Here is a 14,134-nt window from a genome sequence, read left to right on the forward strand (position 1 = left end):
CAAAGTTTTTCCTCTTTTGAAGGATTCCAGTAAACTAATCAAGACCCACCTGAAATGGGGGGCCACATCTCCATCTAATCCAGACCACACCCACAATTGGGCACACCACATTCCCGCAGAGATAATATAATCAAGTGTCAACCTACAGATTGGGTCAGGATTAAAAGAGATGGCTGCTTCCACAAGATTGGGTCAGGATTAAAACACGGCTTTTTTCTGGGGGTGCGTAATAGATTCAATCCAGCACACACAGGGGTTTCCTCTAGGTCAGTCATCGTGGAATTTCCTAGACCCCATGTGACTCCAATCTGGTCATCTAAAAAGACCTTCTATCCTCCAGCCTCTCCCAAAAGGAGGGTGTATTCCAGTGAGAAGACAGACAACGCTCTTCCTAAGGGAAGGCAGTCGAAGGGGATGAATGCCTCCTAAGCACCTCCCATGAGCCTCTTCATGGGTACTTCACACCCCATATCTCAACAGACCCATGAAACCAGGCTTAAAATTCTCTAGATTGTTCTCTTCTTCCCATGCCATAAAGAAGGAAACTGTTTTCCTAATCACTTCAGGTGCTGCTTGATTTTCACTGAAAGGCATATAGTAAATATCATTTCACAGAGTTGAGAATTAGGATAAAAGTGGTTATCTGCTTTTATTTGACTTAAAGAAAAAAAGTGCTTACCTACATATTATAATTCCAGACCAACCCATGAATTACAGCAAGACTTCAATACAATATGGTTAAGCATGATATGCAAATATTCAACATTTAAAGTACCTGAAAGTCATCTTCTGAAAGATGAATTGGGCTTTTTCTTTGTATAACCCCCTGTGCAAGTTTGAATCTGGGGTATACCCCAGAAAAGCCATGTCCTTTAATCCTCATTCAATATTGCTGGGTGGGGGCTTTTAGATTGTTTCCATGGAGATATGATCTGCCCAATTGTGGGTGGTAACTTTTGATTAGATGGTTTCCATGGAGATGTGTCTCCACCCATTCAAGGTGAGGATGCTTCCTGGAGACCTTTAAGAGGGAATCATTTTGGAAAAACCTTTAGAGCCATGAGAGCCAGGAGAGCCCACGCAGCCAGAGACCTTTGGAGGTGAAGAAGGAAAACGCCCCTGGGGGAGCTTCCTGAAACAAGAAGCTTGAAGAGAAAGCTAGCAGATGTCACCATGTTTGCCATGTGCCTTTCCAGTTAAGAGAGAAACCCTGAATATCATCAGCCTTCTCAAACCAAGATATCTTTCCTTGGATGCCTTAATTTGGACATTTTCACAGACTTAGAACTGCAAACTTGCAACTTAATAAATTCCCCTTTTTAAAAGCTATCCCATTTCTTGTGTATTGCATTCTGGCAGCTGCAAACTAAAACACCCCCTTACTGAATTTTATAAAATTATTTCCATCACCAAAGTCTACCACTGGTGTTGATACTTGTTAGAAAGTTTGATAGAAGGAAGTGACATCTCAACAGTGGGAGATTTAGGAGACAATCTCAGGTCCCATCTTTAGAATCCAGCCTCCGAGGACCTGATTCATCCCTTACTTCTTGGCAATTCCCCAACGTCTCCCCTTCTCAATTAGAGCTCTGTATTTTAATTTTCAGTCTTCCAACTAATTTTTTTTTTTTGTGCTGAGCTTGGCTAGCATCTCCTCATAACTCCGCTTCAGCTGCTTCAGAAGTGCAAAATTTTTTGGTGCACATGGTGACGAGAGCTGCTGGGCTGTTAGCAAGATGCTTCTTATCCCTGCACCTTCTTCTCAGGGAGACAGATATTTGGCTGATAGGCCTTCCGTTCTCCTTGCTTCGTGTAGCAGTCAGCTCTTTCTCCATTTGAAACCAGTGTCATAGACAGGCTGTCATGTGCATGAGGCAGAGAAACTCACATTTGATTCGTATCAATTTGGTGACTCTGGCAGGATGTGGATGTCTGTAAAGAATAAAGGCTCCGTCGTGGTAACTGAGCCTTTTGCAGCTGCTGGACTCTTTTAGTCTAGAGGCTTGGCAACTGGGCTTTTTCCTGCCCTGCCAGCGCCCCAGCCCCCTTGGTGCTTTAAAGCTTCGAAGAGAGAATGAGTTGCCAGGTCCAGACTTCTGAGTGAGTGGCTGGGTCATCAAGGTAAAGGTGGACTGGGAAGGTAGTCCAGGGGTTCAAGGCCCTTGGACCTGGGTTTGAAGCCATGAGTCCCACTTCCAGAGTGAGCTCCCTTACTCTGACCTCTACACCTTCTGTTTTCTGAATATCACTCTGTGTGAGGCTCAAGGCCCTCACCTGAGTTTGTCTGTTGAGTGTACACCTGACGTATAAGGAATCCAGCAATTAAGGAAGGATTGAATGTCTAATTGTTAATTGGTGTGCTACTTAGATATAGCGTTAAGTATCTGTTTAAATTGTTAATTGGTGTATTACTCCATTTGTATTATTCAGTTGTTCCTAGTTGGTTATTAATTAACTTCCCTTTAAAATGGGAAGTTCTAATTCTAATAGCATTTCTGAATGTAGCTCCTTGAGCTGTATTTTGAAAAATTAGAAAGACTTTAGTTACAAACCTATTTTAAGAAAAGGTTTATTTCTGTAACACAGTCTGGCCTCAGTATAATATAAAATCAGAATAAGAATAGCCTGAGAATAGTTCTGTAGAAAAGAACACTGCATTACTTCTGCAAAAGAGAGCAGAAATGGGATGAAATGATGTGTATTAATCCTTTGTTTGTCTCCTTCTGTAATCAGTGTTAATGAGAAAATGCAAAATTTTACCTGTACAGATTAGCAGAGAAAAGAAAATAAAAGTCTTCCCTGACTCAAATCCAGGGGGCCCAATGGAGCCTATGTTGACTCCTTCACCTGCTCCACCTTCGCCCTATAACCGAGGGGCCAGTAGATCAGGAAAGGAGGAACTTCCCCCACCCCCTGTTCCTCCTTGGTATCTCCCTTTATCAGAAGAGAACAGCCTGAGCTAGAAATCCCCACCAGAACACTGAATTCACCCGGGTTTGCTCTCTAAAACAAGCAGCTGAACACTGGCAAAATGTCCAGCTAGCAAGCAGAGAGACCCAAGAAGATTTATATATGTAAATACCCTGTTCTCCACCTCAATTTTATGTAACTGGGAAAATAATACCCCTCTCTATAGAGAAGATCCCGCCCCCCAAAAAGCATAGCTGCTTCGATATTAGTAACTTATAACCCAGATGGGACGAATCTTCAGGCCTTATTAAATACCTTAATAACAGGAAAAGAACAGAAAATAGTGATAGAAAAAGCAAAGCAGGAAAAAGGTAAAAATGAAGAGAAAATCCCGACAACCCAGTATATGTTAAAGTAAATTTAGCAGCACCAGTAAGAGAACCAAGTAGAATCCACATAATGCTAATGACTGGGCAACATCAGAGCTCTATAAAAAGCATATTATTGCAAGTCTGCAAAAGGCGTTCCTACACCTATAAACTTACAAAAACTAATAAAACAATATAACAGCCAAGGAAAGTACCTCAGTTTTCCTTGAAAGTATTCGTACTACTTATCAGCAACACATTGGATAGATCTGAAAAGTCCAGAGAATGCCGAAAATTTAAATATAACTTTTATTACATTATAACTTGTCTTGATACAAACAGAGAGCTACAGAAAATAGATGGAGAACTAAGATTACTTATCTCTAAATTAGTTAAAATCTCCTTGAAAGTAGATTATAACAGGGACCAAGTTAAAAGACCGGGTACTTCAAAGGCAAACAGCGCTTCTCTCCCCCTCCCACCAGAAGTCTCAGGGGCCATACAGGTAGGAAAACAATCAGTTGACTTTCTTATTAATGCAAGAGATGAAATCAAAAGCTCATGTGATTTCCAACCAATCATCTGCTCTAACAGGAGTATCCAGTAAAAAAAATGCAAAGAAACCTTTTCTACAGCCACTAGACTGTCTAATTAAATCCAAATATTTAAACACAGCTTCCTGTACATACCTAAAATGTCCAGTTCTGTTGCTAGGTAGCAAGCCAGATACCTAACTAACTTCTCCAGGTTATTTATGAACAGGCTAGCCTCCAGGACAAACTTGTGCATTGCAAGCTGCATGGCTGTTCGCTAAGAAAGATAAACAAATCATCCCTGTCCCAGAATAAATCTTTAAACTATAAAATCAAAGACATAAACTGACGGAAAACCAGACGTGCAAAATAATTCGGGAGGTGCGAGGGTAGTTTAGTGGTTGAATTCTCGCCTGCCATGTGGGAGACCCAGGTTCAATTCCTGGTCCTTGAACTTCCCCCAAAAACAAAGAAATAAACCAAACAAACAAACAAAAAATTCAACAAATGGTGGTGCAATAGCAGTGTACTCACATGGAAAAATGATGAAATGTGACACTGCCATACAGCATACCAAAAAAAAAATAATAATAATAACAATAATAAAATAAACCCAATTCAAGTAAAACTCCAATGCAAGGTCCAATACACGTATTAAACAATATCCACTTAAACTAAAATCCAGAAAAGGAATTATTCCATTCATACAGATGTGGATAACACCTTCATTACAAATCATGCCAGGAAAAAGAAAAATTATCAACAAATTCATGAGTTTTTTATTTCTGTGTTTCTGTTTTTTTGTGTTTCTAACATTCTATTTGTGCCTGTCTGTTCGATGTATACTTTCCTACCTCTGGATGGTAATAGCAAATTAACAAATAAAAATTCTGAAAAGAGCTCCATTCAAATAAGTTACAGATAACTAAGTATATCACCTATCTATCTATCTATCTATCTATCTAAATAAGTAAATTAATTAATACTCCCAGAGTCCCAGAAATTAAGAAAACTGAGCTACTAGAGCTTTTAAAACACCTCCTGCCTGCCCACTCTGGGTCCTGGCTTAACCTAATTCCCAAATCCTACTGAAGGCTCAGTGGGTTTAGAGAAAATTCAACGTTCTCATTTAAACCTCTAAGGCTAGATACTCAGTTGTTTCACTCTAAGCCAGGAAGATTGGGAGGCAATGCTGTGTGAAAGTTCTTAAGAACCTGGGCTCTGAAATTCAAAGCCCAGCTCTGCAAGGGCTGTGGGGAAGGTCATGTAGAACTCTAAATAGACAAAACTATTTGAAAGGAAACAAAAACTAAGAAAAACAGATCCTCCACATTCTTTCTATCTCACCTATTCCTGCCTCCCAGGCCTTCTCCTGAACCTCAACCCAGTTCAAACAGAAATAGTAAAAAGTAAACCAGTTGAGGCAGCTATAGGGGAAGGGCCAAATGCAGAAAAGACAGGGGAGATACAGTTTGGTTTAACAATTCTTTCTACTAGATCTGGAGATTAAAAGTAATAAGGACAGAAAAATGTTATGGAACAGGCTGTGTTTTGTGTTGTTTGTCCCAATATAGAATTTTTTTCTACTAATAACCTTTGCAATAGTAGCTGCAAAAACACATTATTACTAAAACATATTCATAATCTTGAGATAAGGATTATTGAATAAAATTCCATTGCCAAATGTAAAAGCTCCAGTAAGTAAAGGAAAATATCATTAAGAGTTGTGAAAAAGTTTTCCTGGATTATGCTTGGGAGAAATTTAAAAATTATAACACATTTTGCAAAGCCAATCATCAGTATGCTTTTGAAGCTGTTTATAATTTTAAGATATTATAAAAACAAAGATGCATTTAACCTCCAATGGGAGAAAATAGATATATATATATTTGCATTACTAGAGACTGTGCCGTTATCAAGAGAGCTGTTTCAGAAATTACACATCTTGTATCTCACTAAAATACTGATAAAATAGTAAACCAAAGAAAGCGATATTTTTGGAAACCATCCCTTATGAACTATCATTAATAAGCATAAAGTTTTATTCTACTTGGGTCTGTCTCCCTAAATGTATACAAGTCTACTAAATAAAATAAATTGGCATTGTATCTATTAAATCTTTAAGAGCACAGAGAATACAAATGCAAGTTTGAGTTTAATGAAATTGTTATTATATTGATAAACTTTAAGAATAATTATATTTTGTAAGATGTTTAAAGACAGTTCCAAAAATCTTTTCTGCAACTTAAAAGTGTGCAAATATGTGAATTATGCGAGGTGTGCTATGTTAAAAAACTAGTTTTGTCTTGAAGTAGAATAACTAGTTTTCACAGAATACGAAGCAGGAGTATAAAAGACAAGAACTGAATAAATACAAAGAGTTGTAGAAAGCTTATAAAAGTGAATTTTGCGTATTGCCATCGATGCTGACTAACATTTAATAAGCATGTTTAAAGGTGTGGTTTTGTCCTGAGGGGAAATAACTGGTTTTCTCAGAATGTAAAGCAGAAATGTGTAAGACAAAATCTAAACGAATATAAAAGTTTATAGTTTATGGAAACAAAGCTTATCTGTTGTGGTCAGTGCTAAGATTTGGTGAACTTATTTATTGAATAGTATACTAATGTGACTGGACAAAGGTGGTGGATTTTTGGCTCATGCACTCAATTGACAAATTCCTGAGACACCGGAGTTTCAAAGAGAGAGGAAGAGTTTATTGCCAGATGCGATGCAGAAAATTAGATGGCCTACTATCAGCCCCAAAATCTGTCTTCCTGAACTGCGGCAATTCTGATAGTTTCATTAGAAAAAAGATGGGCAGGTTTCAGGATAGTGAGCACAATGCCTCCTTAGGATATAATTAGAGATGATCTAATTATTGAACAAGTGCAGACTGATTACATGCTTCGTCACAGAATGTATGTAAAAAAATGGTGGCCTTAATATGATGGTGGGTATGATTTTTATTATTATAATGAGATATAGGTGACTTGTAGGTTGAAGTCTGAGCTACTACACGTGTCAGGCAGGCGCATTTTGGTTAGACCCAGTCTTGGTTATCAGGATTACTTTGACTTTGGATTTGAGGTGGGTTAGCTCTGGACTGATCCAGGACTCTTCATTAATAAACATTAGGGGCTGTCTTTAGTGATTACAAGACTCTAAAGTTGAAAAACCAGATAAAATAGGTATAAGTGAGCTCAACCACAAGGTTTTTTTCCATCACAAGGGCACAGGATAAGGCTATACAAGCATCATCAGAGATCAACACAGTTGGATTACCGTTCAAAGGGTTCAGGGATTTCCCTCTGTCGCCTCTAATATACCAGAAAGTGAAGAGGAGTATCTGTATAATGATTCAGCCACCATAGTCATCCCTTAAATCCTAACTTCCTGCTTACACTCACACAAAACTAAAATTTAGTTGTCTCTGTTAAAGTCACAACGTTTTCTTAAATTGTTAGTTTGTTCTTAATGAAAAGTTATGAAAACTTTTTTCTTAACCATCTAAGTATTCTATCTAAAAAACAAATGCTCTGTTAACATTTTAAATCAAACCCTAAAAGATATATTTTTATTTCAAACTGTTACAAAAGATTTGTTCTTTCACCTTGTAAAAACTGAAGTGCTGAAAGCAGTTTGATTTGATATACTATAAGTTGAATGAGAAGTTTGGGAAGAATTATGAAATTAAAAGTGCTTTTCTAATCTGCTGTTGGTTAAATTTGTTTGGGTGAAATGTTGTTCATATATTTGGAAATTCTGTAAGATTCTTAAAGAATTAACAATGTTCTCACTGTCCATGTTATGTCCTGATACTGGTCTGTGACCTGCATACTATTAGACAACATTATAATGATATTAATAATAGTTTTTGTTATTTAAAAAATGTATGTCTCATCCCACCTGCATGGGACATGACATCCAGGGGTGAAAGTTTCCCTGGCGAGGTGGGAGATGACTCCCAGGGATGAATCCAGACCTGGAGCTGTGGGACCAACAATTCCAACCTGGCCAAAAGGGGGAAAAGAAGCGTAACTAATAAAGTATCAGTGGCAGAGAGAATTCAAATAGAGTCAAGAGGCTACTCTGGAGGTTGCTCCTACACAAGCTTCAGGTAGACCTTGCTACCTATCATAACCTGCCAACTCCCAACCAGGACCATTCCAGCCAATCCTAAAGAACACCTAGGGCAATTTTTAAGATTCCACAAGGGTTCCAGGCACTAGAGTATCTTGCCAGAAATCTACAAACTCCAGATTGGTCAGATAACTTTCAGATAAGTTCTGAAACCTAGCCTGGCCTCTCCAGAGCATCAGATAATTCCATCTCCCTATTAGTGACAGACCCTTCTAATATCAAAAATTTAGAATTGCCACAGTCCAAACAGCCCCAATGGACTTCACAAATGAATATGAATGCTGGATCATTAAGTTGACATCTCTTTTAGTCTCCAGTATTTTAGAGTAGCTGGAAGTAAAAACCTAAAATTGTGAAATTGTAACCCATGTCAAAGTCTGAAATGTGTTCTACAACTAATTGTGGTGCTGTGCTTTGAAAATTATAGCTTTTTTGTATATATGTTATTGTTGACAAAAAAAGATGGAAAAAAGTTGATTATGATGATATAAATATATTTAATCCATGAAGCCTCCTATATTCTGGAGCAGCTAGAAGGGAAAATATGAGAGGATGGTATGGTAGCCCATGACAAACTCTGGGATCTATGCTGTAACCACTATTTGAAGAGTGCTTTGAAAACTATTCCTTTTTTATTTCTTTATTTCTTTTATATATGTTATACTATACAATAAAAAAAGTTTTTAAAAAAAGTAAGTCTCAGAAACAACAAAATTTCCTTACCAGTTACATTGTTTTACTCTGATGTTTCTCTAAAAATGCATGTAGTAAACTGAAAGTCAGAGCTTCATCCTCAACAAAAAGATTTTAAAAGAGAAGTAAGGCAAATCTATAAATTATGTTCTACTTGTTAATTAACATAATTCTGTTTAAAATGTAAGGATAAAACAAAACCAAACATCAGCTGTATCTATAATTAACGATTTCAAAATGAGTTAATTGTCAAACATACTTTTTCTTTGTAGAAATATCATTAAAAAAAACTCATGATGGAGTAGGACTCACATTGTAAGCTCTTGCAGCAGTCACATTTTTTCCTAAGTTTTAATGATTATTATTATTATTATTTTTTACATGGGCAGGTACCGGGAATTGAACCTGGGTCCTCTGGCACGGCAGGCGAGCATTCTTGCCTGCTGAGCCACAGTGGCCTGCCCTTAATGATTATTTATAGCTTTTTTTGGTGCCTGGTCTGGGATTCAAACCTGGGTCTCCCACATGGAAGGCAAGCATTCTACCACTGAACTGCCCGTGCACCCATTATTATTTCTAACTTTTGAGATTCTTTGGTGTATGCATGTAACCTAGTAGCTCCCTAGAATTTTGGGTGTATGTGTGACAATTGAGACTCATAGTTAAGGTTCTTCAACTTTAAAAAATGCTAAACAAGCAGCATAAATAAAAAAAGATGAGTCCATACAACTCTTAAAGAAGCTAAAGAAAGAATCAAAGTTCAATTGAAGAGGTGGATGGGGCTAATCTGATTAAAGACTAAGGTGAATCAGAATACAAGGTAAAAACAATATTATCTGTATGTTAAAATTTTAATTTCTGAGAGGGACCAGAAAGGAGAAATGTATTTTATCAAAATATTTTAATTTTCTATGATGCACTATCTAATTTAACCTGTCTCATCAGTTCATTTAAACAGCCAAACTCTGCCTTATTTAACATAGAACCTAAGATAAAGTATAAGATTTTAGTGTTCTGTACAGGATAATGTAATACCCTGATCCATTTCAGAGTGTTTTAGAAATAAAAAGAATTTGTAAGGTCCCTTGTAGGGCTGGAGAAAGAAAGCACAAAACTATTAAACCTTTCCATCTGAGGGCATTCCTGCTATTCTCTCAAGCAGTAAGGGGCTCTCAATTTACTAAAACTGTAATCAAGAAATGCTGCAAGTTCTAAATCTAAAATCCACTCCGTTTTAGAAAACATAAGTTATCTCCTAAATAACTTATTACAGGAAGACTATGAAAATAAACTCTAGAAGATATAAGACCTGCCTCATCAAAAAAAAAAAAAAAAAAAAAAGCTAATAAGCCAAGACCTCAATCCTTAGGCTTGCCTTGTCAAACTTATTTCTGTGATGAAGAAATGCCCAAGAGTCACCCCCTGAAAACCTCTTGGTTGCTCAAATGTGGCCTTTCTCTAAGTGAAACTCTGCAAATGACCTCACTACCTTCTCCCCTACCTGGGACATGACTCCTAGGGGTGAGCCTCCCTGGCACTGTGGGATTAGCAAAACTTTCTTTTTTGTTCAGGAATCCAAATATTGTTTATTGAGGCCACAGCATGAAAGAAAGCTGCAGTCATTTGGGACAAGTGGATGATTTTATAAAGCTGAAATCAAAAGACTTGAGACATGGAAAAATTCTCAATTATGAAGAAATAATAAAACTCAAAGATTACTGCAAGAATTACACATATATTTAAACCTCAGAAGTGGGAAACGGACTATACCTAGCCTTCCTGGGGAGAAGAGAGACACATTACATGTTCTGACAGCACCGCACCTTTGGCTTGTTTTCAGTGGTTGGTGAGACATGAAGAGGGAACACCTTGTTGCCTGGAGACATGCCATTTTCACATCTGTCTGTCATTCACTTCTGAGAAAAAAAATGTGATGGATCTCTGTTAGGATTATCTGAAAAGCAGCTTTCACATGTGTACAGTCTAGGGTAGATTTCTCAATGGATGACAAACCATTCTTTTCTGCAAAATCTCCTGCTTCCTCTGTAGGGACTGCCCTGATAAGACGTAAATCACTCTTATTGGCCACAGGCATGATAACAACATCACTATTGCTTACAGTTAATGATCTCTCACTTCTTTCAGCCATTGCTTAACATTTTCACATGTGAGATGTTTAGCAGTGTCATAAACCAATGAGGCACCTGCAGCTCCACGACAGTGTGCTGTTATAGCTCGGTAATTCTCTTGCCCTGCTGTGTTCCATATCTGTGTCTTTATTGTTTTCCCATCAACCTGATGCTCCTTGTTGCAAACTACTCTTGCTTTCCAGATTAAACTCATTTTGAGTGAATTGAGACAGGAGATTACTCTTTCCAACACCAGAATCTCCAGTGAGGACAACTTTGGGGAGGCAGTTGCACTTGTTGTCACGGGGGCCCATTGCACGGCGGAGATGAAGGGGCAGGAGCAGCAGTGGCATCCGTGGAGCCAGTGGCATCGTGCAGGGGGAACCCTAGCAATATTTTCTTGATCAAAAGAGGAGAAATAAAATAAAGTTTCAATGGCTAAGAGATTTCAAATAGAATCAGGAGGTCATTCTGGAGGTTAAGTCTGGAAAGCCAAAGGTACCGGTTTCTCCAGGAACAACAACCAGTTTAATTTCTCTAACTCAACAGGTAGATGCCCCTTCTCAGCATGAAGAAGTAAGAATGTTTGTCTCCCAGATATTCCTCAAGATTGAGGAATAGACAAAAGAAAAATGGAGGAATTCTAATTGAGAAATTAAGAGATAATTAGGATGAATTAATCAATATATAGATGTCTTTTTCTTACTTTTTAGTAGTAGAATAGCCAAAAAGAAATGTCTGAAATTACAAAAACCCACTGAACTGTAATCTTTGATCTTTGACAATGATTTTATAACTACGTAGCCTTTATCTGTGATTGTGAAAACCTTGTGACTGGCCCCACTTGGACCCCCTTATCCTGTTTTACAACTTTAGAGTCTTATAATCACACCACCTCATATTTATTAATGAAGGAACTTGAATCAGCCCAGAACTAACCCTAAATTATCTTACTAGATGTAGTTAGACCTAACCAAAATTTGCCTGTCTGACATGTGCAGGAACTTAAACTTTAACCTCTAAGTGACCTATACCTCACTATAATATTAAAAAGCACACACAACAGCATATTAAGGCCATCATTTTCTTAACATATGTTCTGTGACTGAGCATGTAATCAATCTGTGCAGGTGCAATAATGAGGTATAGACAAATGGCTTTGTCTTCTGGAGCCATTATGCTCATTATCTTAAAACCTGCCCATCTTTGGATACTATGAAACTATCAGAATTACTGCAGTTTGGGGAGACAGATTCTAGGCCAACAGGCCATCTGACAACTTTACTTGAAAGAGCAATAAACATTGTCTGCTTTGGAAACTCTGGTGCCATAGATTGGCTGTTATGCATATCGAGAAGAGAACCCTGTGTTTGCCCAGTATCAGTTTTGTGAAGACAATGCATTTCTTTTAAATGTATGTGGTGGGGCACTGGGCTTTGGCCACATTTCTAGCACTTCCAGGTAAAGAGGCTTTTTTTCCGAGTCCCACCATGCAGGTCTGCCAAGTTATCAGAACTTGTAACTTCTCCTGAATGTGGCTAGCTTTGGTTACAATTGCCATCTTTTGTAAGCTCTGAAGAAACGGTCATCAGCGTTGACCTGCAGCTCGATACTGAGGGACCTCTCTGGCTGGATGAGCAGGGACTCTGGCTCCGCTGCTGGGTGCTGGTCCCTCATCCCTGCGGACTCTGCACCTGGAGTCCCCCCATCTCCTTTGGGAATGAGATGCTTGGGCCCCTGCTCCTGTGAGGTTGTGGTACTGCTGTTACTGAGAGAGGAACTTCCAGGAGCCTCTGAAGGGCCAGGTGTCTGCTCCGCATCCTGGGCCTTTCTGGTTTCCCCATCAGCTCCTGCCATTTCTTGTCTGCCTGCGCTTATATCCTGATCCACAGGGAGGAAATGCTCACTTTTCTCCAAACTCTTGTGTTTCTGCAAAGGCATTTAGCCTGGAGGCAGAGCCTAAGAGCACTGCACCTTTGTGGGAGAGTGTGCAAATGAATCTTCCCTTGGGCAGAAGCCTCTCCTGGGCTTCAACCTAAGCCTGGCTCCATCCTACTCCAGTGCCCCAAATCCTGGGCTTGTGGGGCTTAGCCAGCTTGGGCTGTGGGGAGGGGCTACAGACCAGGGGCGGGGCTAGCAGACCAGGGGCGGGGCTAGCGGCGCCACGGTCTCCAACTAGCCTGCTAAGGTTGTTGACAGGTTCTCAACTTGAAACCTAGAAAGTGAGTAGAAATTTTGAACATCCGTCAGAAACAATTGCTTCTCATTTGGGGTATTTGATCTATTTAATATTTGGGGAAGGGTGTGTAAAAAGGGATTTTATAAAGCTTAACAGTAGCTAATTTTTCCTGCTTAATTCAGCTATTTACATATATTTTAGCTTTTGAAATATCCAGCAAAAGCATTTGTGTCATTTTATATTTACGGCTATGCATTTGGTGTGAGTTAAGAATTGTAAAGAAAAGAATTATGGGCCCCATCAGGCTGAAGATAAACAATCCGGGACTTTCCCAGGGCTGTTATCTACTTCTCGCCACCCCCATGACTCCGTGCGCCACAATTACTTGTTGTAAAACTGCGGCTATCTGCTTCATGCAAAAAGCAACTCCCATGACTCATGCTGAAGAAATGCTTGTTGTAAAACTGTTTGCTATCTGCTTTTTGCAAAACAGCACCTGTGACCCATGCTCGACCCCCCACCCCCCTCATCTTACCCCTATAAGCTTTTCCAAACTCAGGCTCGGGGCTCTCTGTTCCTGCGTGTTCAGTGAGCCCCACGCATGTGTGGTAAATAAACCCCTTGCGTGTTGCATGAGAGAACGTCTCTTGGAGTCTTCCTTTGCGTGGCAAAACTCTCAAATTCTTACAGGTGAACTTTTTAAAAGAATATGTGTTCTTTATCAAAAAGTAAGTCTAACTCCTGTGAATGAATCTGCATGTCTAGACTCGTGGGAGCAACTGATGCAAAGACAAAGCAGGAAGGTATTACAGCTCGGCGATGATGAGCGTAGACTGTGGAGGCAGACGCACTGCTCGGACTCCTGGTCAGATATTTATTACTAGTTGTGTGATCCTAACCCAAACGTCTTCTTTTTTAAAGTATGGATTGCTCAGTTATTTATGTCCTGTGAAATTCATTTGGCCTCATGGTTTACTCATTCTCTTCCTTCGTGTCTCATGAGTGTGCCTTTCATGGTTTCTAAGTGTTTTGCCCTGTAGTTCAGTCGTTTTTGCATTTCTTAATTTTAAAAAATGCAATTCGTGAACACTTAAGAAAATAGAAAATTCTTCAATTCTGTTAACTTCCAGCATGCCTGTAGTTCTTTTCATTTAACTTAATTTTACATTTCATTAAAGTAAC

The 14,134-nt window shown here is 38.9% G+C and overlaps 1 pseudogene; it reads right to left on the reverse strand.

The window, feature by feature from the left end:
- Positions 1 to 10,554: 10,554 nt before the first annotated feature.
- LOC143653011 (ras-related protein Rab-11A pseudogene) lies at positions 10,555 to 11,087 on the reverse strand (annotated as a pseudogene).
- Between the last annotated feature and the right edge of the window lie 3,047 nt (positions 11,088 to 14,134).

The sequence above is a fragment of the Tamandua tetradactyla genome, chromosome 13 (assembly GCF_023851605.1).
Source record: "Tamandua tetradactyla isolate mTamTet1 chromosome 13, mTamTet1.pri, whole genome shotgun sequence".
Taxonomy (NCBI): Eukaryota; Metazoa; Chordata; class Mammalia; order Pilosa; family Myrmecophagidae; genus Tamandua; species Tamandua tetradactyla.